The sequence below is a fragment of the Peromyscus eremicus genome, chromosome 10, assembly GCF_949786415.1.
Source record: "Peromyscus eremicus chromosome 10, PerEre_H2_v1, whole genome shotgun sequence".
NCBI lineage: Eukaryota > Metazoa > Chordata > Mammalia > Rodentia > Cricetidae > Peromyscus > Peromyscus eremicus.
In genome coordinates this window covers 57109250-57134227 of record NC_081426.1, presented here as the reverse complement: position 1 = coordinate 57134227, position 24978 = coordinate 57109250, and the positions used below count along the sequence as shown (strand labels likewise).

Here is a 24978-nt window from a genome sequence, read left to right as displayed (position 1 = left end):
CAGGAAGAACTCTAACCAGTGAGCAATCTCTCCAGCCCACAATGTAGCTCTCATTTTTCACCTGATTTACAAAATACAATGTGATGGCATACATCTTTAATCCCAGCTCTTAGGAGTCAGAGATACTCAGATCTCTGTGAGTTTAAGGCTGGCCTGGTCAACATAGTGAGACTCTCTCTCAAGGGGGACAAAATGTAATTAGAACATATGTACTTCCTGCTGTATTAAAGACTATTTGTTATAATAAAAATTCATTAATGTATGTCATATCTTCTTTTAAATATAAATTTTATTTTATTTTACTTATTTTTGAGACAGAGTTTGATGTAGCACAGTTTGGCCTCAAACTCACTATATAGCCAAGGATGACCTTGAATTTCTGATCCTCCTGCCTCCACCTCCTGAGTGTTGGGGTTCCAGTCATGAGCCACCACATTCATTTTCTCTGTCTGGTGCTAGTGAGCTAACCCAGGGCTCCACTCAGAAAGCACTCTGGCCGAGCTACACTCCAGCCCCTTGTGTCCTGTGTATGGGTGGCCAGTTACAATTTCCAAGCATTCACCTTGAGAGCATTCCCAACTTTTTGTTTCTAAGTGTATTTACTGGGATATTTTGCTTTGATTTATTTTATTTATTTGATTTCGTTTCCGTAGGATGACTTCTAAAGGTGGAGTTACAGTGAAAAAGCGTGGTGTGTAAAATGATTATTGATGGACATTGTCAAGTTTATTTGCAAATAATTTCCTCCGAGTCACGGCTTCCTTTTCCATCCCACAATGTCAGCGTGTCCATTTCGTCTTTCCTCTAATTACTGGGGCTGCTTTCATCTCCACTGACTTGAAAACAGCTAATGATACCCCATTCTCTCATGCCCCCCTATTATTTTTTCCAAATGAACTTCCTTCAGAATCACTGGATAAGGTCGGTGGTGGTGAAAAGAGAAAACTTGTAAGTCCCTGAAACCCTTTAAAATTCTTCCTGCATTAAAAAAAAAATTCCTAGAGACCTACGTTTTATGTATGTAATTAGTGAGCAAACTTATTTAAGAAATAACATGAGTCAGAAGTATATGAAGGAGTTAAAATCAGCTTCCTTTTATGTTCCTGGTGTTCTCCACCGTCCAAAGGCAAAGCACTTAGCGCATTGATACAGCACTCAAAGAACCTTTAGGAATTTACACTTATGTGGTCTGGTAACAAGGTGTGTAACCTGTCAGCTTGATGGTTCTCTTTTCCCTTCTATTTTATCTCATATTACCACTCTTCCCAGGTCTCGAATTAAACCATGCCTGTGTCCTTCCCTTATAAGAAGATTGAAGCCTTGGACGGGTTTTTTTTTTTTTTTTTTCCTGCCCCATCCTCTTCATTTTCTACCAGATGGAAATAATTCCATCCCAGGTTGGTTCATCAGTCTTTACCGAGTTGCTCATATTTGAAATTAACTGTTTATTTAGTTTTTAACTAATAATTAATTATTGATTAATTTGTTTTCCAGGATTTTGTGTCTGCCACACTTTTCTTTTCTTTCATTTTGCTGAACCGCATTCTCAAGAAACGCTCTCAGGAAGGACGAGGATGGCAGCTTGACTCCATTCTTCCCTGGTCCAGAGAGCATCCTATTCTCACGTTCAGGTTCTGCTTGTGTCTTTGTGCTACCGTGATGGGACACCCAAGGCCGGGTATTTTATGAGGAAAGGGGGTTTATTTGGCTTATGGTTCTGGTGGTTGGAAGGTCCAAAGAACGAGGCGTTGGCATCCCCTTGAGGACTTCCTGGTGGGGAAGTATAAGGAAGCAGCTACCTGCACAAGAGATAGGAACATGCAAAAGCAAGAAAGGAGACCAGGGAGGGGCCAGGAGACTAATCCACTCCTCCCAGACTAGACCCACTCCCTGAGATGACAGTCACCATTGGTGAGGGTGGAGCCCTGTGACCTAATTACCTTTCAGTAGTCCCCATCTCTTAACATTCCCACCAGCTTGACACTGCTACACAGGACTAAACTTCCAGAGTGAACTTCCGGAGGATAAAGCATACCTAGGTTATGGTCCTTAGGTTTATGATTTGAAGTTTAAAATCCTGTTATCTTAAGCTGGGTGTGGTGGTACATGCTTTTAATCCCAGCACTCAGGAGGCAGAGGCAGGACTACACAGAGAATCCCCATCTTAAAGCAAACAAAGAAAAAAACAAAAACAAAAACAACCCACCACCAGCAAAAACTAACTAACTAGCCAGCTAACCAGAAATATTTTATCTCAAAATATTTTTTAAAGTTTTTTTAGTGTGTACGAGTGATTATCTGTTATGTATATGCACCACACATGTGCAGAACCCGTGGGGACCAGAGGAAGGCATCAGATCCCCTGAAACTGGAGTTACAGATGGTTGTGAGCCTCCATATAGATGCTAGGGACTGAACCCAGGTCCTCTAAAAGAGTCACAAATGCTCTCAACTATGTGAACACACACACACACACACACACACACACACACACACACTTACCAATTGGTGATGTATTTCCTCTGGCACCTGCAACTCTTCCTTGCCCATTTCCATGAGAAGTGTGCACTCTATGACCGATTTCCTTCCCTCTTTCTATGCTCCAGGGCTTTACTGGCCACATCCCAGGGACCAGCAGAGGCTCAGGAACTAGGGATAACCACCAAGGCTGCCGCCACAGTTTCTGCCTGCAAGGAGCTTAACATTAAAGTGGGACTGAGAGGTGAGACTGTAAACAAACGTGTGAAAGAAAAGCATGAAGACACCAAAGGAACTCACTGCTGTGACAGAGAACAAGAAATCGGGTGTGCGGCTCCTGAAGATCAGGTGACGCTTAGAAACGCCTGGAGCATCTTTCCTTTAAACGATGATGGACAGATCACTTTAGGTAGAAGACTTATGACTATCTTCAGCTCTGGGAATTTTCCATTTTCTCCATGACATGACTTCATTCTTCTCAGGTCTTACTGGTAGCCTCTGTGACTGTAGATGAATATTGATTAGAATTCTCCACTGTAAGCTTGTGTCTTAGTTTACCTTTTGTATTTCCAATTTCTCCTTTTTGCTTTTGGAGACGAACTCTTTAATGGAGCTGAGAATGACTTCCGGTCCTCTTTCCTCCAACTCCCTAGTTCCGGGATTACAGGCAGGTGCCACTACGCACAGTTTAGGTGGTGTTGGGGATTGAACCCAGGGCTTCATGGATACTAGGCAAGCATTCTATTGACTGAGCTACACTTCAATCCCTACCTCTCCTTTTGAGACACAGTCTCACTCTGCAGCCCAAGTTGACCTGGAACTCGCTGTGTAATCCAGGCTGGCCTCAGATTCTCAGCGATCTTCTCGCCTCAGCCTCTGACATGCTGGGGCTGTACATGTGGACCACTACTCCCAAGCTCTTCTTGTATTTAGTTCACTAAGTCTTGGGGGCCTCGTCTAACTTCACCGAAAGCCTGGCCATTGAGCTCTTTCTACTTTTGACCCTTTAATTTTTAATCTTGCTGTCTTTAAAATCTGCAGTGGGGTTTCTGTCTCTCTCTTTCTTTTATTCCTTTGTTGATCTTTCTAAAGTTCCGAAGCTGATCTTTGAACACCATAAATACAGCCGTTTTCTAGTCTACGTCTTTCCTCTCTTCGTATCAGGAGTCTCTGCGGGTCTACTGCTGTTGTCTGTTTGTTCTGTGGGTTCTTGTCATGATGCTTTATCCTTCCTGTGTTCAAAGCCTGTCTCTCCTCCCCTCCCCTCCCCTGCCCTCCCTTCCCCTCCCCTTCCCATTCCTCTCCTCCCCTCCTCTCTCCTGCCCTCCCTTCCCCTCCCCTCCCCTCTCCTCCCCTTCCCTCTCCTGCCCTCCCTTCCCTTCCCCCTCCTCTCCTCCCCTCCCCTCTCCTGCCCTCCCTTCCCTTCCCCTTCCCCCTCCTCTCCTCCTCTCCCCTCCCTTCCCCTCCCCCCTCCTCCCCCCTCCTCTCCTCCCCCTTCCTCTCCTCCCCTCCTCTTTTCCCCTCTTAGATCACATTTGTATCCATAGCAATGTGGGAACACTGGATGCGAGGCAGGCAGAGCAAGCCTTCCAGGCACACCTTGGTGGAAACTGGGATGTCCCCAGACTGGAGAAGCTGGGCTGTGTCTGGGTGAAGGCCCTTTTACCTCGAGGGTCCTGACTCAAGGCAGGGTGCGGAGTGTTGTCTCGGAGAACTGAGCGAACAGTAAGTGTTCTTTGGCGTTCTCATTTTATCTCTCGTCTTTGAGACAGTTGACCAGTTGCTTCTCTGGATTCTTGTCTTCTGGGTAGGCCCTTCAAGTCTCTCTCTTACCCCTGTTCCCTTACCACCTCCACAGTTTTTCTCTGAAAGACCCTGTTCCAGAGGGAGATCTCCTTTGCAACACGAGGCTCTCAAACATCTCTGACGAACAGCGTCACTTCGGAAGCTTTTAAGCAGCCAAGCCTGGGATGAGCGCTCTTCCCACCCACCCTGTTAGGATTCTGCCGCTCCAGCTATATGGCCGCACATGGGTAGTTCAGTAGCTAAGCAAGGGGTCTTACTTCTTACATCATTTGTGCGCGAGATTACATAATGCGCTTGGCGTGGTCACACAATCTGCACATGCGTGGCTTAGCTCCGTAGGCCCACCTGCGCATGTGCAGGGGCATCCTTAAAAGCCAGACACAGACTCCTCCCCTCTCTCTTCTGCTCTCTCCTCCTGCCCCCCCCCCTCCTCTGCACGTGTCTCTTCCCAGGCCTGGTTGATCTCTCCCTCCCCCTGCCCCCCTAATAAAGCTCTGATACTGGGTTTTGTCGTACCTCTGACCTTTCCTCACACAGTAACCACCCCCGCTTATTTTTAAAACCAATACCTCCCACCCCTGTTTTTTAAGAGGGCTTTTAAGGGTCTGTGACATGGAATGGTTTTGAGGTGACTTACAAACCACCGAAGTCCCCTAGTGCTCTCTCCTAAGGAACGGCCAGCCCTGCTCATACTGAGAGAGAAAGGCAGACTTTTGTCCTACACATTTGTGAGAGCCCAAGTTACATTTCAAGTTTTAATTACTATGCCTAAGAGACCCATAAACAAAAGTGCCTCTGATCTGCAAGCCCCTTGCCCAAGGACACACAGTTCCTGAAATGCTGGAAGCTATTGTTTATGGGAGATAACAAGTCATATGTTCTCACTCCCCTAAACAAGTTTGTTTGACCTATGTGCACCGGATGTGCTTGATCACATGTGGGCGGGAGGTTAGCAGGGAGGAAATATGTCAGGATGTATGCTTGCCCCTGATTGGACTTCATGGGAAATGTGGTGAATTATGGGTAGTGCCTTCTTAAGCCCTGCAAAAATGTGACTTGGGGCCGTTTTCTGGGAAACCAGAGATGCCCCTGGCCAGAGAGTCCATCAACCTGACCAGTATTTGATTAAAGCTTGCTTCAGATTTGACTTTAAATAGTGGTCGTGGTCTTATTCTCGACCAGTGGGTAGAACACAGGCCCTGCCCAGAGTACAATGCTCCAGTGTGCGCCAATGCCTCTCAGAGCACTAAATGAACCAACCAGAAATAGTGCTGTAGCTGATACAGAGCATGCACTAAAGAAGGGGTTTCACCCTTCTACAAAAGATAGGAAACCTACAGAGCTATTTCACCAAACTTGAACTGATACTTGCTAAGCATTCAGAATTACCTTGTGTTTTAGCTCAGAAGGTCTCCAAAGAACAGAGAGATATTGCCTCACAAAACTCCTTTTGTTCTTGCATTCACATATGTGAATACATTTATTTTATTTTTTATGTAAACAAAAAGGAAATAAGTGATACTGTCCTGTTGATAAATACTAATTAGTACAATTAATCCCTAGTATTGCATTTAATTACATCATCACACATTTGTTCATTATTTAAATAACTTAGTCAATTAAATCATTACACAGTTACATAATTAATTACTACTTACCATAAACACCAGGTTCTAAGATTTTCCTTAAGCAGTTTCTACAAGAACTTTGCTTTCCATGTCTGATGTTTTCCAAACTTTGTAGGATGTTTCTAGATAAATTTTGCAATAGTAGTATTTCAATCAAGAAGAAACTACCTTTGACACTTAGATTTCCATTTGTAAGAACATTTAAAAACTAAAATGGTGATTTAGATGCTTTTTTGGTGGCAAAGTCATCCTAGAGGATTACCAGCAAAAGACACAAGACGAACATATATTTCTATCAATTTTCTCCGGGAGAATAGTGTAGAAATCTGAGTTGAAGAGGAAAAGGGGCTGATGTAAAGTTAATCGTTTATTCAAAATCTTTCTATCTTAACTGTGGTTGGCTGCCCGAGCCCTTGATAGAAAGCACCCTTAGAAAGCACTGGCTACTCTGAAGAGAAGATTGTAATAATTTTAATAAGCGTCAACATTGCAACATGCCAGGACTTACCCTTAACAACTGAACAAGCCATGAAATTCAGGGGCCAAATGACAATGTCTGAGGGGTGGTCTAGTGTAGTGATCTTAGGTGTACATACTGAAAACTGCAACACCAATTTGCAGAGTCTGAAACCCACCCAGCAGGCCAGGTAGGGTGGTATGTGCCAGGAATCCCCAGCACTTGTGATGTAGAAGCAGGAGGATCAGAGTTCAAGATCACCCTCTGATATATAGCAAGCTTGAGGCTAGCCTGGGCTACATAAGACACCATTCATTCATCCATCCATCCATCCATCCATCCATCCATCATCTATGTATCCCAGCAGAGCAGGATTGGCTCCAGGAACCTGTCATTTATGCCTTCTCTGGAGTCTTAATGACCAGCTTGATTGGGAAATTGTCACTGATGTCAGTGGGTGTGGCACTGCCACTTCTCCGCTTTTACTTAGTTTCCTCGCAATCTGTCACATCTATTTTTAGCCACTTGAAACTTGGGTTTGTCAAAGCCCCTGCTCTATTATAGGTTACTCATAATTAAACCTCTTCACACAGTCATCACTCATCAAACTCATTTGAATTTCTCCCCAGGGTGTCTGGCTTCTGGAAACTGCTCAGCTGGTCTTTGAAGACAGTCTCCAAAGGGCAATTTCAAGGGTTTTAAACAAGCTTCTCCACATTGCAAGAAGGAAGTCTATACATGGAGCCCTTTCCTGGGGTGCCCACTTCTGGGTCTGGGTGCCCTCTCTTCTAATTGGTGACTCGTTCCCTGTTTTTTCAGCCTTTGCCTTCTGTGATTCCCAGGTGGAGAAACAATCCTCGTGAGCTGCAGAGCTGGGACGGCTTTGAGGCTGAGAAGTGTCAGAGCAGAGGGAGGGTGGGAGATGGAGGCTCAGGGTCTGGCCAGGAGAAGACCAGAGAGATAGCCGAAGCAGTGACATCGAAGTGATACAGGACCATAGAGGTGACTGTCACCTTAATTGTAAATGTTTGCCATGCTGTGATGTAACAGGGACCCCTGCTTTGTCTGAATGTGATGCCTCGCCCCCTCACAGGTTCATGGGTCAGAAACAAATGTCAGTTAGGTCACCAGGCATCCCCTCCAGCATAGATTAATTAATGACATCATTATGGGATGGACTTCTGATAAGGTCCCACCCTCTTTACTCCACTGGTGCCCTCTCCTCCTCAGCCTCACCTAACTCCTCTTCTCTTGCCATGTGGTGATTTCCACCCCGGGGTAGCACAGCACCAAAGCTCTTGCCCGACGTCAGTGCGCATGCTCCTGAACTTCTCAGCCCCAGAACTGTAAACCAAATGTACACTTTTGTTCTTTAGAAATTGCCCAGCCCATGACCTTCTGTCACACCAGCAGAAAGAGGTTGAAGACACGTACTGCCTTCAACCCCCAGTGGGTTCTGCAGCCCGTATCTGTGCTGTCTTCAAGGGAGAGAGTTAAGGGACAAGAATGTGGAAGGGCGTGCTTTAGGTGACCGGGGTCTAGAGGTACAGGAAGTGAGACCTGGAGCATGGGAGTGCACCATCACAACCTGGCTTTTTTATTTGTTTAACAGGATGATTCTAGAAGGCTGGAGGATGTTAGGGCTGGCAGGGCTGACTTCTGATACATGGCAGCCCTACCTCAGCTGCTTTCATCCTGTCCTGGGTGAGGAAATTCATGCTTCAGAGGTGCTAGGTGATCCATCCAAGGCCACACAACTGGGAAGTGCAAGTACCCAGATTTGAACACAGGTACCTCTGACTCCCAGGCAAGAACTTTCCTCACCCTTCCATGCTTTGCTAATCCTGAAAATTGAGAAAGAAAGACCAGTTCCACAATTTTTGAGCCAAATTTGAAGTGAGATTTAATGGAATACTGGCCAGGATGATGGACTCTGGCCAGGTCCATTCCAGGGTTCCCAGAAAATGGCAAAGAGTCACATTTTGCAGAGGCTTAAGAAGGCAATCCCATAAGGCCACCATTTTTCTCATTAGGTCCAATTGGGGCAAACATATATCCCGACGTATTTCCTGCCTAGGTCCCAGATGTGATCAAACACATCTGGTGCAGTTGGGTCAAACAAACTTGTTTAGGGGAGTGAAAACATGAATAATAGCCTCCAGCATTTCAGGAAGTACCTGTCCTTGGGCAAGGGACTTACATGTTATAGGCGTTTTTTGTTTGTTTGTTTGTTTCATGGACCTCTTAGGCACAGTAATTAAAACTTAAAACATAATAATTTGGACTCTCATAGCTTCCTTCCTTGTAGCATGTATAGGGATCTGTAACATCTTCAAATCTAACAACAATTATCAGGAGGAAGGCCTGAGCAGCAGGCAAGACCGCCACCCAAAACCACACCATTGGAAGGCACACAAAGATCTCCTGAACTTGATCTGGGGAGGGAAATTGTGGCATACGGCAGGGAAGGCCATGGAGGCCCAGAGAGGACATTTTATGAAGCTGTGAAGGTGAAGTCTGGATTTTGTGGGAGAACCTGAGATGTTGGAGATGCCAGAGCCACGGGATACCTGCCAAGCAGAGCTGTATCTAGGAGTGGAATCAGTCCGAGAGAAAGAATTGTGTTGCAGTCAACAAAGCTAGAAGGACTGGGAGATATGAAGAGTCATAGAGGGAAGTTTCTCGGTCCACCTAGCCCTGCGGTCTGGACGAATCTTTCCCACCCAAGCTCTCGCAGCCACTTACAAAATAATCACTCAGAGGCTTTTATTAATTACAAGCTGTGTGGCCTAATGGCTAAGGCTTCTTACTTGCTAGCTCTTACAACATAACTCAGCCCATTTCTATTCATATGTATGTTGCCACGTAGCTGTATTGTTACCGGTCTATTGGCATCTTCTTGCTCCTTTGGTGGCAGCTGGTGTCTCTCTTGACTCCGTCCTTCTCTCTGTATCTCTGCCTGGACTTTCCCACCTGGCTGTAAGTTTTCCTACCATTGGCCAAAACAGCTTTATTTATTACCCAACGGGAGCCACACATATTCACAGCATACAGAAAGTCATCCCACAGCAGACGCCCTTTGAAATTGGGCGTAATACTACTTGATTTGGTGTTTGCCCTGCTGGGTTTTGGTCATGCTTTGGTTCGGTATTTTGTCACTATATCTCATTTCTTCCCCTTTAGAGTAGCAACATGTATTCCGTGCCATTGTATGTTGGAAGTATGCAATTTGCGTTTTGAATTAGATTTTACAGAAGGTTACAATTAAGAGATTGCTTTGAGTCTTAGAAGAGAATTGAACTTTTAAACAGTGTTGAGACTGGGAAAAACTATGGGGACTTTTGGATCTGGGCTGAATGCACTTTGCATTATGATATGGTTGCATGTCTATAAGGGCCAGGGAGTGGAATGGGGTGGGTGGAATAAAAATGGCTTCCACAGGCTCATGTTTGAATGCTTGGTCTCTAGTTGATGAAACTGTTTTGGGAAGGGTTAGGAAGTGTGGCCTTGTTAGAGGAGGCGTTGAAGTTTCAAAAGCCCAGGCCCAGGCCCAATCTTTCTCTCTCTGTTTCTGTCTTTCTCTCTGCTTTCTGCCTGTAGATCAGATATGAGCTCTCAGCCAATACTCCTGCACCATATCTGTCAGTCTGCTACCATATTTCCCATCATGATGGTCATGAACTCATCCTCTGAAACTGTAAGCAAGTCCCTCATTAAATGATTTCTTCTATAAGTTTCTTGGCCATAATATTTTTTTCATAGCAATAGGAAAGTAATTAAGAAAATTTCAGAGATACATGGGTTTCAGGCTTCTCTTTCTAAATGTATTTATATCTTCCAGGACTAGCTCAGGTAGATGTGGGGCCTGGAACCATATCCAAAAAATACCTAAATAGTGTGATCTTTACTGCATCTCCCAGGGACACTGAAATTTGGTTATCAGGAGCTATATATAACTTTAAAAATATTCCAAGACAAGTATCTTGTTCTACATGTTCTAATGTCCAAGGTGAACTAATGTTCTGATGTTAAAAATTCTTTATGTCCTTTCTCACTTTCTGTTCTTCAGCTCTCCTTCCCATGGTCCCCTTCACACATACTGAGGCCAGATAGTGAGTGCTTCCCACTGGAATGTTGACTGACCTTGTTGGCTTGACCTGATCTAGGTTTTGTACAGATGACCACAGACACAGTGAGCTGATTTGTGCAACAACCTTGACATGCCCAGAAGCCTCATGCTCCAGCCCTTACATTCTTTCTTCTTCCTTTTCCCTGGAGTTCCCTGAGACTCATGTGGTGTGTGTGTGTGTGTGTGTGTGTGTGTGTGTGTGTGTGTGTGTGTGTGTGTAGTTGATAGCTGTCTGTCCCATTTAGGGCTGAGCACTCAACAGGCATACTTTTTCTCAGCACGTTGACCGGTTATGAACCTCTGTATTAACCCTTACTCACTGCAGAAAGAAGCTTTTCTGGCCAGGGTGGAGTCACCATAATCTGTGGCTATAAATATAAATATTTAGAAGGCAGTTTGACAACATGTCCATTTATCAGAACAACAGTAGTAGGTTCCTTCCCAGGGCCTATGACCTCCAGAGCCATGGGCTTCTGGCCAGGTTTATAGCACTGGCATGAATTCCCTTCTGTAGAGCAAGCCTCAGATTGGTCACACAGTGGCTGGTTACCTCTATAACCTTCAAGCCACAATTGTACCAGTGGGCACTTAGGTATTACAGCGTTCAGTATCTCCCACTGGGTGAGACCACTGATGCCTCTTTTATTCCTTCAGCAGGCTGGGTAGCACCTTCCAGCACTATGAAAACAAGCTATCATAGAGGAACTTTACAGGTTAATTTCAGCTTGACGTCTCGGTCCTGTAAGCGGAGGGCCTCGCATATACCAAGGACCTTACCTATAACATTAATTCTTCCTGAAATCTGAGCTAGAAGGGAACTTCTAATCAAGAGTCTTGCCTCTTTTCAGATGCCTCCGGTGCTTTAAGATAGCCCTGGGAGGATGTAGCAAGGCTAGGTAACGCTGCAGCCCCGACCCCTGTTCAACCTGAATAGCTCTATCTGTCCTCTCTTGTTGAGCTCAGAGCTCTTCTAACAAAAAGAAGGGGAAAGGTACGTGCTGTCAAGTGGAGCTTAAAAGCCACCCGCCTACTCAAAATCAGCTTTAAAGAGTGACTTATCCTTTCTAGCATCCTCATCTTATAAATAAGGAAGGTGACAGGAGCACAGCTCTGACAACTTGATCAAGTGGTAGCCGACAGCTGAGTTCCCCGTCACCCTCCCTCCCCGTTCCCGCCACAGCGTTGGCAGACAGGGAAACCGATGTGCGGCCTGCACAGGTTATGAAAGAGGGGATTTTCTGAGGCATTCCTTCTCTGTAAGACAGGAATTCTCTGGGCTAGCAAACCATCTAGGAGTCTCATGGAAGGAATGCCATGGGGCTCTACATCCCAGCCATAGAGGGGAAAAAAAATAGTACAATATAATTGAAAACCACGGAGGCCTGTGACTTCAGGGTTGGCTTGATCAGCGGTCTCAGTCTGTCACCTCTACTGCCACCCATGGGCCACCGTAACAGTCTAGATCCCACGGGATTGTTACTATGGGAAAGAGAATCCTGAAAGCGTCCTGACCGTTGCTTTGATTGGGGCCTCTCCGAGCCAGGGGCTGCAGCAAGCTGATTTGTTTCCAAGCGCAGCTGCCGTGGGTCCTTGCTGCCTGCCCGGTGCCCTCTTTATCCTGTTTGTGCTCACTCAGTTTTAGAAGGTGCTTTAGTTGTGTCAGACGAGCTAGTGTTCCTTTTTCTTCTCCCTCCTTTTCTGCCCAAGTAATGCCCTGTCTAGGGTCCCATGCTATGCCTCTTCAGCGGCGCTATCTGTGACATTGTCTAACCCTAAAGGCTGGGTGGGATTGGTCAAGAGTTGTAGGACTCACTCTCAGACAGGTCTGTTCCTTTTTTTTTTTTTTTTTTTTTCTGTTTGTTTGTTCTTTGTTGTTTTGTTTTTTGGTTTTTGAGACAAGGCTTATCTGTGCAGCTCTGGCTGTCCTGGAACTCACTATGTAGACCAGACTGGCCTGGAACTCAGAGAGATCTCCCTGCTTCTGATTCCTCATCAACCCTAACCCAAGTGCTGGGATTAAAGTCATGCATCACCACGGCCTGGCTTGTTCCTCTTTCCTAACAAGGTTTTGTTTATCTTGTCTTATAGCCAAAGCTCATCTGGAATTCACTATGTAACCCACGCTGGCCTTGAACTCACGATTCTCTTGTCTCAGTCTCCCAAGCATGAGCAATACAACTGTGACTCCTCCTTTCTCAAGGTAAGATGGAGTTCTATATCTCCATGGGATCACTGAAGCGTCCTCAGTGGGGATGACAGTGATATGTGGGGCAAGCACCCCAGTGAGCTGGCGTTGCCTAGAGAGACGCATGCCCCACAATGGCCTGCTTCAAGCGCTGGGCATGCTGCCCCTCTACTGCCCCATCCAGGAGTTGGGGAACTGGGCCCAGCACTCTAGACTTTCTTTTCTTCTTCTTTTTCTTTCTTTCTTTCTTTCTTTCTTTCTTTCTTTCTTTCTTTCTTTCTTTTTTCTTTTTTTTTTTTTTGTTGTTTTTTTGAGACAGGGTTTCTCTGTGTAGCTTTCCTGAAACTCACTCTGTAGCCCAGGCTGGCGTCAAACTCACAGAGATCCGCCTGCCTCTGCCTCCCAAGTGCTGGGATTAAAGGCATGCGCCACCACCGCCGCCGCCGCCGCCACCACCACCACCACCCAGCACTTTCTATCTTGTCTGAATAGCAGGAAATCCTTTAAACCAAAATGACCTGCATCTTTGTGTCTAAGGATAATGAAAAAAGATAAGGCAGGGTGGGAGGAAGGAGCTGGAAGGCCTGCATTCAGGAGGGAGGCAGTCCCAGGGCCTGAGAGGGGCCCTCCAGAAGGTGAAACAGTGGAGAGTCTTACCTCTTGACAGCTTTCTTGCAGGGAAGGATGAGGCTCCTGGAGAACCTTGAGGAAAATCTATTCACCACACTGTCCAGTAAGAATTTAATTTGCAGGAGTCAAGCAAATCAATCAAAAGAAATGAAATCATTCAACCAAGCAGTTTTACAGCAGCATATGTGTTTACTGTGCTGTTATTTAATGTGACAGTGAAAATGAAAGCGAGCTGATTGTCTAGGGCAGAGAAACAAGGTCTGATAAATAAGAGAACAGCACAAGGAAATCTACAGATCCGTCCATGGTCAGAACGGAGACTCCGCTATTGTGTGGTCAACACAGCAATCCCTAGTGGCTGACTCCTGGCTATCACAATTTACATTGGAAGTGTGCTTGGAGGAAATCAAGTGAAGGGAAGTACAGAGGAGGTTGTGGGTGGAGGGGACAGCAGGAAGAATCTGGGGTCCTCTGGTGGGCCTTGGGGACAAAGGAGAAGCAGAAAGGACTTGAGAGGAGTTTGAATTTTAGACCATCTGGGGCCATAGGGAAAAGGGCACGTGCGCTGACCTTGAACCATGCTGAGAAAAACCCCAGTGAAGTCTAGGGGGCACTCTCTACTCCGTGGCCGGATCTCCAGTTACAAGGGGCTCACTGCATACCTCCACTGGCTCCTAAGTAACACACACCATGGAATAGAGTAATCGTTCCGTTCCGTTTGTCCAGCTGTTTCTCATGAAGCCACACTTCTTAAGAATCCCTTCTGGTACGTTTCCTCTCTGAATTGATTTTACAGTTACAACATTTTATCTAAAACATTTCCCGATCCTTTCTAGCTTGGAGATGGGTATCAGTTCTCGCCATTTCCTTCCTATGCACTGTTCTACTAAACACCGGGAGCTTCTACCAGAGAGTCTGTGTCTTCAGCCACCTTTGTGATGACTACACATTCATATGCTCTAACATGCATTGCATAGACCATGCTGTACGTTCTGTTTGTACTTCTATTGAACACTTAAACTACTGAATCTGTGCCTGTAAAAACCCTATAATAGCACAGAAGTATGCATGAGTTGGTGTGAATGTGGGTGTGGTCTACACAGTCACCAAATAACGAGTCATTTACCGTATGCCACACCCCGTGGGAGATGAAAGGCCAAACACACAGTCCTATTTGCCAAGCATATCACAATTAAATGGACAGAAGTTTTGATCACTTCCAGGTAAGTCTCAAATTAGCAAAACAATGGACTTTAAAAATATATTTTAGAGCCAGCAGCATTGAAGTCAAGCCTTTTTGTCTTCATAGAAATTTCTATGATTGCTGTTAAGTTAAGCCTTCCTTCCACAGATGTGTCGTGCATCCTGGGTACAACTCTAGGTGGAATAATTTATTAGTAGAGTTAAATTTACCAGAACATTTGTGAGGGTTTAGTGTTCTGCTATGTGACAGACTAGCCCAGACCAGGCAACTGAGAAGTGAAATTTAGTTCTCACAGTTGTTGTTAGATTATTAAAAGGCAGCTGTGGAGAGATCGAAGGCAGGGAGAAAAGATCTGATCTGATCTGCTTAGATGGGACCATATTTATTCACAGCGCGAGGATATCTTTGTCACTCACACGCATGGGTGGCCAAATTGCCTACAGAGGAAATAAATGGGTTGCGGCCCCTTATAGGGGCAAAAAGACTTTCATAGTCTGCAAGGGAGGCTGGGAAGTGTAGTCTTTCAGCAGGAAACTATCAGTTGTTGAGAAGTCCAAGGCTGAAGGCTGCATGCATCCAGAGCGGGCCTTCTTATTGTCCCAACAGAAACACATACCAGAAGCTAAGATGTATGGGGCTCTTTATCTTCTTATAAAGCCATGAGTCCTAACACAAGGGGCCCACCCCTATGATTTAATCTAAGCCCAATTGCATTCCAAGAGCCTCACCCCACAAATATCACCATCATATGAATTTCAGGATTTTCTACAGCATGAGTATTGGAGAACACTATTCAAACCACGGTATACGGTTCCCCGAGTGAGGAACTAGAGTTAAGAAGCAAGGTAAGACATAGTTCAGTTTCTCAGGGCACTGGATATCTTGTAGGAAGGGTAAGCTGCAAACACATGACTCCCAGTAGGCATGATGGTGCAGAACAGGCCCCGTAGGCTTCATAGACAATAGCTGTCTGCCACATACCGTGTATGTGATGCCCTGTTTCTGATGCTGTACCGATGATCTTGGCAGTGGGACCAGGATTTGCCTCACTAATGTTCTCCGGGTCTCTTGCTCAGGGTGTGGAGTAGTGGTTCTAGTGTGCTAGGGTTCCAGGGCCCCAACAAGGCTGAAGGGCTGAGCACAGCAGGACTTCCTGTGTGGGCTGCTGCACACGCCATCCTGTGTGTTTTCTTATAGTCTTTATTGGGAACTAGGAAGGGTAGCAGCTTGGTTTTCCTCCTCTGATACAGCTGTTGAGACCCATCCTGGCTCACTATGCAGCTGGGAGGGGGCCAAGAAATCCATTAAGAGCTTCCAGGTGTCTTTAGGATAAAATTCAACCTTCCTTCAAGGCTGGCCCTGATCTCCCTCTTTGTCTTCCCCTAGCTGCCCCTACCATGGCTCTCTTGGGCAGCAGCCAGGCTTGATCCTTGTGGTTTCTTCAGATGCACCACCTGCAGGCTCGCCTCCAACCTCTGTGCATTGTCTGCCTGAAGTACTTTTCCCCCAAGCTGTGTCTGCCAGATCCGCAACAGCCTCCAGTTCTCAGCTTCCAGGTCATTTCCTTAGGCAAGTCCCTGCTGACCTGGGAGACAAGCAGGGTTCCTCAGTGACCCAGGACCTGTCTCAGTCCCCATCAAACGTCAGAGAGACTCCTCTCTTCCCTCCTTTCTTCTGTAACCTGCAGAGGGAGGACACAGAGCACATCTGTTTGGCTGGCTGTTGTCTTCCCAGGACCTGGCGGATGATTTGGCGAGTGCAGGGCCGGCTTTTTGGGCAGGTGAGCTGTGTAGTCAGCAGGGAGCTCATGGGAAGAAGGAAGGCTTAATGCCCACTTTAGTGTTGCTGTCTAGGAAACGCTGTGTTTCAAACAAGGAACCCCATATGTTTTCATTTTGTGCCGGGCCTCAGATATTATGCAGCTGATACGGGGACTAGAAAATGAATTGGTATACATAATTATGTATGTTCTATCTATACATATATTAATTCTTGTAGTATATTGAATCAAAAAGTGGGTGGGAGAGATCACTCACTGAGTAAAGGCGCCGACAATTTGTTAATACTTTTTTTTTTGAGAGGAGGGGAGTCTTATTCTATAGTTCAGGCTGTCTTGGAAGTCACTGTAGCACAGACGGACCTTAACTCTGTGGTGATTCTCCTGCTTCAGCTTTCCCTGTGCTGGGGATACAAGTGTGAGTCACCACACCAACCCGGGGATGACCTGAGTTGGAGTCCACATGGTGGAAGGAGAGAACTGACTCCTAAAGTTGTCCTCTGATTGCTCCACAAGTGCCATGGTACCCACATCCCCAGGTACGTACACACACACACACACACACACACACACACACACACACACACACAGAGATAATGTAAAGGTAAAAAAAAAAATAAAAACAAGGCAATATTTGAAAGAATTGTGTGCTGTCAGAGCCTGCCAGCGCCGACTGGACTAAGAGAGCCTTCATCCAGTAACTGATGGAAGCAGACGCTCCAGGAGTCCAGTCCATGAGAGAGAGGAGGGAGTCTATGAGCAAAGGACATCAAGATCATGATGGGAAAAATGTATAGAGATGGCCAGCCAAACTAGTGGAAACTCACGTGGCTGTGGAGCCCCCATGGGACTGGACTAGGCCCTCTGGATAGGTAAGACAGTTGTTTAGCTTGAACTGGTTAGGGAGCTCCCAGGCAATGGGATCAGGATCCATCCCTGGTACATGAGCGGGCTTTTTGGAGCCCAGTGCCTATGGTGGGACACCTTGTGCAGCCTTGGTGCAGGGGGAGGGGCTTGGACCTGCCTCTACTGAATGTACCAGACTCTACTGACTCCTCATGGGAGACCTTGCCTTGGAGGAGGTGGGAATGGGGGATGAGGGGACAGGAAATGCTGGGGGGCGGGAAGAGGGAGGAGAGGGGGATCTGTGGTTGGTATGTAAAATGAATAGAAAATGTCTTAATAATAAAAAAAGAAAAGAATTGTGTGCTGTGTGTTTTCTGAGATGCATTTTCATTGAAGATTGCATTTTGTACGACCACAACCATCATGAATTAAAAAAGAAAAACAAGTGTGTATCTGGAATGATTTACTTCATCTTGTGTCTAATTAGGAGTGTGAGATGGGTATGGTGGCATACACTATCCAGAGTCCCAGCACTTGAGAAGAAGATGCAGGGTAGCTAGAAGTGCCAGCGGGCTACAGGGAACCCTGGCCCAAACAAAAAAGCCAGGGCATTTTCTGCAAATTGTAGTTAACGCCACATAGATTTCAACCTCCCTGAGCACACTGTGGTTCTTTGATGTGTGAGTAGCTGCCTTTGTCCTCATAACCGCTCACTCTTCTCGCTTGCTGCTCTTTCCCGAGTTCTCTACTTGAGGCCTGGCCATCTTCAGAGAAGCTGAACTCTGCCCTCCCGGAGCTCTGTCACCCTGCACCTTACATTCTGCACAGTCATCGCCATCCACCCCGTGTGCATTCTCACAGCTTCGGAGGACTTCCGGTGTCCCGGTGCACCGGGCTATCATCATCTACTTCCTTGTTTGTTTTTCTGGGACGTCAGAGTTCTTTAAGGGCCTGGGCTTTGCCTCTTCGGCATCAAGTACATCTGGGACATGGTATATGATTAATGAATGCTTGTCAGAGGGGTGAATGATTAAGAGAATGAATCTCTCATTCTTCCCAAGTGGGTTTTTAGAAATTAGTACTACGCTTGGCTGGGTGGGCACGGTGGGCAGATAATGAGAGAGGGTTAAGCGATGGAGGTCTAGGTCTTGAGTGCTTATTGGTCCTTCTGCTTGGCCATGTCCTAGTTAATCCAGCTCATAAAATAGGGAAGCCACTGGAAGCTTCAGGAAGCTCCTTGGGTTTTCCTGACTGTCCTGTATTTGCTGGCCTGTCTTCACCTGTCTTGAGGGTATTGGCTACAGGAAGGAGGGGGAGGGGAGACAAGTCTTCCTACTGAACATAACTCCCGCCATGTTGGCATCATTCCTCCCTCGGAGACATCCAAGATCACAGAAGGTCAGTTATGGCTTTTGTGTAACTTACATGGCGGAAGTCATGAACTCTGTGACCTGCTTTGGCCAAGCCCCAGGTTGGGGCTGACCCAGATCCTTGGAGGAACCAGACGCAGTGCCTGGCTTGAGAGTTAAAAGTCTATGAGGTGGTACACATCTTTAGTCTCAGCACTTTGTGGGGCCGGGGGAGGGACACAGGCAGGTGGCTCTCTGGGAGTTTGAGGCTAGCCAAGGCTACATAGTGAGTTCCAGGACAGTCAGAGATGCACAGTTAGATCCTGTCTCAAAAACCAATCCTCCCCCCAAAAAGTAATAATAATAAAATAAAAAAATTAAAAGTCTTATGAGGAGAGCCAGGTGTGAGGGTGGTGCATGCCTTTAGTTCTAGCACTCAGAAGGTAGAGGCAGGTGGCTCTCTGTGAGTTCAAGACCAGCCAAGGTTCCCTACGGAGACTGTCTGAAGTTAAAAAAAGGAAAGAAAAAAAAAAAAGGCTATGAGGGGGATCAGGACTGCAGACATCTGCCGAGTGGAATGGCAGCCCGCTTCTGCTTCCGGGTGGAAACACTAAGACCAAACATGCTGTTTTCATGAACATGCCAAGCTGACATTGGGAAGTTTTAAACTGACAAAATCCTAGAACGTGTATGAAATTGTTAGCCCTCACTGAAGTTTCGTGAGGCTAAGCATAAGTCATCGCTTTTCAGGAAAGGAAACGGAGGTCACACAGCTTGTGGGGTGTTTGGGACACCCTGGGATCTGCATCACCGAGGTCAGTCTCCAATCCCTGCCTGACACTGTCTACCTTCCAGAAGGTTCGGCATGCAGGAAGCAGATGCGAAGGCCCTGGGAACTCGTGAGGTTCCCTTGAGATGCAAAGAGCAGCTGGATTTAAGATACTTAAGCCGTAGGTATGGTGTTTTGAGTTTTGATTCTCTGAAAATTAGCCATCCTTGGAGAGTCTGGAACACAAAAGGTCCAGGAACAGGAGTGGGAAGCTGCAGTCTACAGGAGGGAGAGGCTTGGGAAGGAGGTGAGGCAAGATGTGAGGCTCACTGTGGGTGGTGAGTGATCCAGGATGCTCTGGGTGCCGAGCGAGGCCTGGCTTGGGGAAGGAGGCCAGTGGCCCAAGGCACAGTGGTCGGAGGACAGTACATGACTGGCCACTCCCAAGTGTAATCCAGTAAGTGGGGTCATCCTGGAAACTAAACAACAGCACGGGCACAACAGTCAGCGCCAGCTGGTGACCTCTGACCTGGGGATGAGAATCCTCTGACCTGGGGATGAGAATCTCCTCCTCCAGAAAAGGAGATGGGCTCAGGGCAGGTAGAGATGCCGTCCTAGAGGGAGAAAGACAGACTGAATGTGGACCTCCCGGGATTATTGGGCAGGATGTGTTGGTGGGGTGGGGTGTGTGTGGAAGCCCAGGAAAGGTGCTAAGGTTCGCGACTTCCTGTCCTTGTCAAATGATTTTACATGTGTGAGCTCCAGCCTTGCCTACCGTCTTGTGAGGAGGAATTAGTTTCCATGCCTTAGAGACACCATCGTAATTTACCAGAGGCCCTGGAGCTAAACCGAGGTCATGGAAGAGGCTGAATCTGGACACAGACCTGGTTGCCCCATTCCCAAAACACCTTTGGGGCAAAAGCTCCCCAGGGGGACCTAGGACACCAGGATGTGCCTGTCTTCTCTGGTAAAGCTTAAGACTGGATGACTAGATTTCCCCCATCCCATGGTGTATCCCAGGCCCCTCCCATAGTGCCTTGCTTGGAAACGCTCAAGTCAGGGCTTGCAAGTGGGAGGGGCCATAGAAGACCTTGGTGGGGGTGGGGGATGGGGCAGGGCAAGGACAAGGGGGAAGGCCTGGGAGTCAGTGTGGTTAAGTTGCAATTAAGTGGAAGAGTAAATTGCTCAGAATACCACAGGCCTCAACCATCCTGAAATGAGTTTACGGTAATTCTAGATAAAAACACAACATTCGGAGACGATACTTAAGAGATCTGGGGTGGGGTTGGTTTACTTTATTTTATTTTATTTTATTTTCCTGACAGTTTCAATCTAATTCAGCACTTTCACTTTGGCAGATAGGCCTGACCTTTCTGTGGTCTGAGGACTGCTGACGCAACAGGAGGGTAAGCCATGGGGCGCACATGACCCCAAACCAGCCTGGCGGTTCCCAGTCTCCTCGCTTTGGACTCCGGAAATCTCTGAAACCTGGACCTGTAAGCCCTTAAGGAACTGGGTCTGGGCAGGGCGTTCATGAGTTAGAACCCTTTTAAAAAGAGGAATTTCCCCCCAAGTTCACAGGAGGCAGAGAAGGGCGCTAGTTTGGCTCCGTTCTTCCCCCTTTTTACCCGGTGCAGATGGAGACTGGAGATGAAGAGAAAGAGGAAGGAAGAGGAGGTGGGGGGGTGGGGAGGGTCTGCAGTAGGGTAGGCGGGCTCTGACTTCCCGGGGAAGACATCATTTCTTCCCGGAGCTCAAACTCCGGTTTCCCTGGGTACTTATCTCTTCTAAACACCCCCAGTCGGGTTTTTCCTGTGGGTTCGTGTTCCTTTGGAACCAAACCGTGCACCTGAATACTCCTCACCTGAAAACCACGTTCCACCTCCCTCACCAAAACAAAAGACAGCACCTACCCCACCCCCAAACCCCAAAGTGATGTTTCACACGCTTATCAGAACTCAAATCTGCTGTGCACACCAGGAAACGTTGCCAGTAAGCCAGCTGTAACCAAATCAGATCTTTCCCCTCGACTTCCACTGGTGAGACTCGGGACTTGCTGACGTAGAAACGACAGAGCAAGAGGGGTGGGCGCCCTGCACCCGCCCTTGCAGAAGACAACCTCGCTGGCCTCAGCTTGGAACAAGGAGAATCTAGGATCAGCAGAGACCTGGAGATCTTGAGCGACAGCCTCCGAAGTCAGATGAGGTCACGATTTAGGTCCTGGTGGGTTCTATGCGTTTTCCTCTCCGAGAGTGGATGCTGAACTCTGGTGTGGATAAAAGGGAAGCTGCCAGAAATAACCCTTGCTCTGAAAAGGGAAACACAAGAAGGAGAGGCCGGGGAGACGCTCAGTCAGTGAAATACTTGCTGCACAAGCATGAGAATCTAAATTTGGGTCCCCGACACCCAAGTAAAATCAGGGCCCAGCCGGGCGGTGGTGGCACACACCTTTAATCTCAGCACTGGGGAGGCAGAGGCAGGCGGATCTCTGTGAGTTCGAGGCCTGTCTGGTCTACAGAGCGAGTTCCAAACAGCTAGGGGTGTTATACAGAGACACCCTGTCCCGAAAGCCCTGCCTCCCAAAAAAAAACCAAAAACCAAAACAAAACAAGACAACAACAACAAAACCCAACAGAGCCCAGTGAAGCAGAGCAGGAAGCCCAGCATTTCTGAAAGGTTTGAGACAGGAGGATCCTGGAAGTTCCCTACCAGCCAGGCTAGCCAAATCAGCACATCCAGTTTAGTGAGAGACCCCAAAATGTCTCAAAACAAAAGGTGGAGAAAGATAGAGGAAGACGCTCAACATTGACCTCTGGCCTCCACACACATGTACACACATGCGCACACACCCAAGTGCATGCATGCTCATACACAACACACATACAGCGTCACACCCCCACAATGCCCCTTATTTTAGCTGGTGGACTCAAGCCTCAAGCAATATCCCCTGCCCCTAGTCTTCATTTGAGAGTTATCATGAATGTGCCTGGGGTGAGGAACCTGGAGGAAGCAATCTATCGACCGTAAAATGGAGCCAGCACGTTGTCCAGTGTGAAATAACCCTGGGGAATCAAGCTGGGTTCTGAGGCAGTGCAGACTAACTGGACATAGAGAGGTGGGATTCTAGGTGATTTTTATTTTCTCAGCCATTCAAAAGGGTTGAATTTGTTCTCCAATCATTGAATCAAAAGTGTCGAAGTGACAAATGATTTGAGCCTCTCCTTTGAAGGATTGAAACTTCTAAATCCCATTATATTTGGGGAGACCATCCTCTTCTCAGAGGTTATAAAGTGTTTGTGAGGATGTAGGTGGTCCTTGGGAATGAAGGCAGTCACTGGTGGTCACCATTCTGGTCACTGTTGGTCCTTTGCTGTCTTGGAGACACTGGATTCCAGGTGGTTTCCATTCATAGAATAGTTCTATGCCTGGTCTCCATTATATATGATCACTTGAAGCCACATGAAATTCTAAATCGTAACCCCATCTAACTTCTAAGCTGGTCACTCAAGATCCCTGGATCTCTCCTTAGTCCAGACTGAGTCTGGCAGCTTTTCTCATGCCCTTTTCTCCTACATCAGCAACCCCTGAGTCTTACCATTAAAAATCAAGGGCAAAGATCTCATTAGGTTACAGTGGCCCTCTTACGATTACAAGCTTTGAGTCTGGGTCTGTGGCTTGTAGGATCACAGGCATGCACAACCACACCCGAAATCCTGCTTCTTAAAACGGTGTTAGAAACACAGAAATATTGAAAGGATAATAACACATTCTATGCAGCTCTCGCCTAGTTTTCATGTAAATGTAACATCTGTTCTCATGGCACATCTGTTGGCTATTATCAACCCATCAGCTGAAACCCATAGACTGCTCCGATTTCCTCAGTTTCTTCTGCTGTTCCAAGATTCCTTCCAGTGCAGCATGTTGCATTTATTTGGCTCCTCTTGAAGGTGACTCTCTCAGCCTTTCATTGTTTGATGACTTTGACGATTTTTTAATCATTGTTTTTATTGTCTGTTCTCTGTAGAGATCCATATTTACAGCTTTAATAACATAAATGAGGTCGTTTGTTTAATTACTGAGCTGTGAGAATATGTTTTTAGTACTAGACACCTATAAGATTTGTTTGAAACTTGCTAACATTTTCTCCATTAGTGTAGGGTGTATTTGCTTGCTTGTTTTATATTTTTTTTAGTTTTGTCTTAGTTGGGGTTTCTATTGCTGTGAAGAGACACCATGACCACAGCAACTCTGATAAATGAAAACATTTAATTGAGGTGGCGGCTTACAGCTCAGAGGTTCAGTCTATTATTGTCCTGGCGGGGAGCATGTCGGCATTCAGTCAGATATGGTGCTGGAGAAGTAGCTGAGAATCCTGCATCTTGCAGGAGGTCAACTGAGACACTGGGCAGTATCCTGAGCATAGAAAACCTCAAAGCCTGCTCCCACAGTGACACACTTCCTCCAAGGCCATACCTGCTCCAACAATGCCCCACCTCCTAATCGTATCACTCCTATGAGATTATGAGGACCTATTACTTCAAACTACCACATTCCACTCCCTGGTCCCCCATAAGCAAGCAAATACACCCTACACTAATGGAGAAAACATTAGCAATATCCCAGTCCCTGGTACCAACTTCTGTCTTAGTTAGGGTTTCTATTGCTGTGAAGAGACGCCATGACCACAGCAACTCTGATAAATGAAAACATTTAGATGAGGTGGTGGCTTACATTTCAGAGGTTCAGGCCATTATCATCATGGAGGGGAGCATGGTGGTGTGCAGTCAGACAATGGTGCTGGAGAAGGAGCTGAGAGTCCTACATCTTGCAGGCAACAGGAAGTTGACTGAGACACTGGGCAGTATCCTGAGCATAGGAAACCTCCAAGCCTGGCCCACAGTGATACACTTCCTCCAACAAGGCCATATCCACTCCAACAATACCCCACCTCCTAATAGTGCCACTCTCTGTGAAAGATTATGGGGGCCAATTACATTCAGTCTACCATAAGTTTATGTATTTATTTTTGTTTTTAATTCAAAATTTTATACAATATATTTTAATAATTTTTCCTCCCCAATTCCTCCTAGATCTCCCTCACTTTCCCTCTTTCAGTCTGCAGTCATACTGTCTGAACACACCTGATCTTGTCTGACAATTTTTTTTTTTAAATTCTAGGAATAAACCTAGAGTCTCATGCATGCTCGGCAAGTAAGTACTCTAACACTGCGCTATATAAAACATCTCCAGCCCCCTTTCACTTTATTTCTGAGTTGCATGGACTGGTCTTGCACTTAAGATCTTCCTGCCGCAACCTCTTGAGTCCCTGGGGTTACGGGAGTGGCAGATCAGAGAGTGCCTTTCCCATGACATCACATCAAGGGTAGACACTGTCAGCGTGGCATGCCATGCTTTTCTTTTTTTTTTTTTTTTGGTTTTTTCGAGACAGAGTTTCTCTGTAGCTTTGCGCCTTTCCTGGAACTCACTTGGTAGCCCAGGCTGGCCTCGAACTCACAGAGATCCGCCTGGCTCTGCCTCCCGAGTGCTGGGATTAAAGGCGTGCGCCACCACCGCCCGGCCAATGCCATGCTTTTCAATGGCCTCGGCCACCTGGTTGGAGCAGTGTCTTGATTGTCAAGTTTGTCTATTCCCGTGCTCCCCACCACAGGAGTGGGATTTATGATTACGTTCCCCCTCAAGGGTGGAGTCTCTACATAAAT

The 24978-nt window shown here is 46.7% G+C and overlaps 2 long non-coding RNA genes across 5 annotated transcripts; one reads left to right on the top strand and one right to left on the bottom strand.

Annotated features, from left to right (window-relative positions):
• Positions 1-1425: 1425 nt before the first annotated feature.
• LOC131921200 (uncharacterized) lies at positions 1426-2670 on the bottom strand. The gene is made up of 2 exons (XR_009381896.1): positions 2503-2670; positions 1426-1799 (listed from the first exon to the last, which is right to left on the bottom strand). It is a non-coding gene; the product is annotated as an uncharacterized LOC131921200 (long non-coding RNA).
• A 1349-nt stretch (positions 2671-4019) lies between these two features.
• Positions 4020-16779, top strand: LOC131921201 (uncharacterized). Of its 4 annotated transcripts, none has more exons than XR_009381900.1 (9): positions 4020-4203; positions 6999-7371; positions 9975-10066; positions 10439-10561; positions 12587-12698; positions 14150-14298; positions 15277-15362; positions 15904-16297; positions 16688-16779. It is a non-coding gene; the product is annotated as an uncharacterized LOC131921201 (long non-coding RNA). The 4 variants fall into 4 exon arrangements; XR_009381899.1 differs by lacking the exon at positions 9975-10066 and having other exon boundaries at positions 4021-4203; positions 15904-16073; positions 16205-16297; XR_009381897.1 differs by lacking the exon at positions 9975-10066 and having other exon boundaries at positions 4021-4203.
• The last annotated feature ends 8199 nt before the right edge of the window (positions 16780-24978 follow it).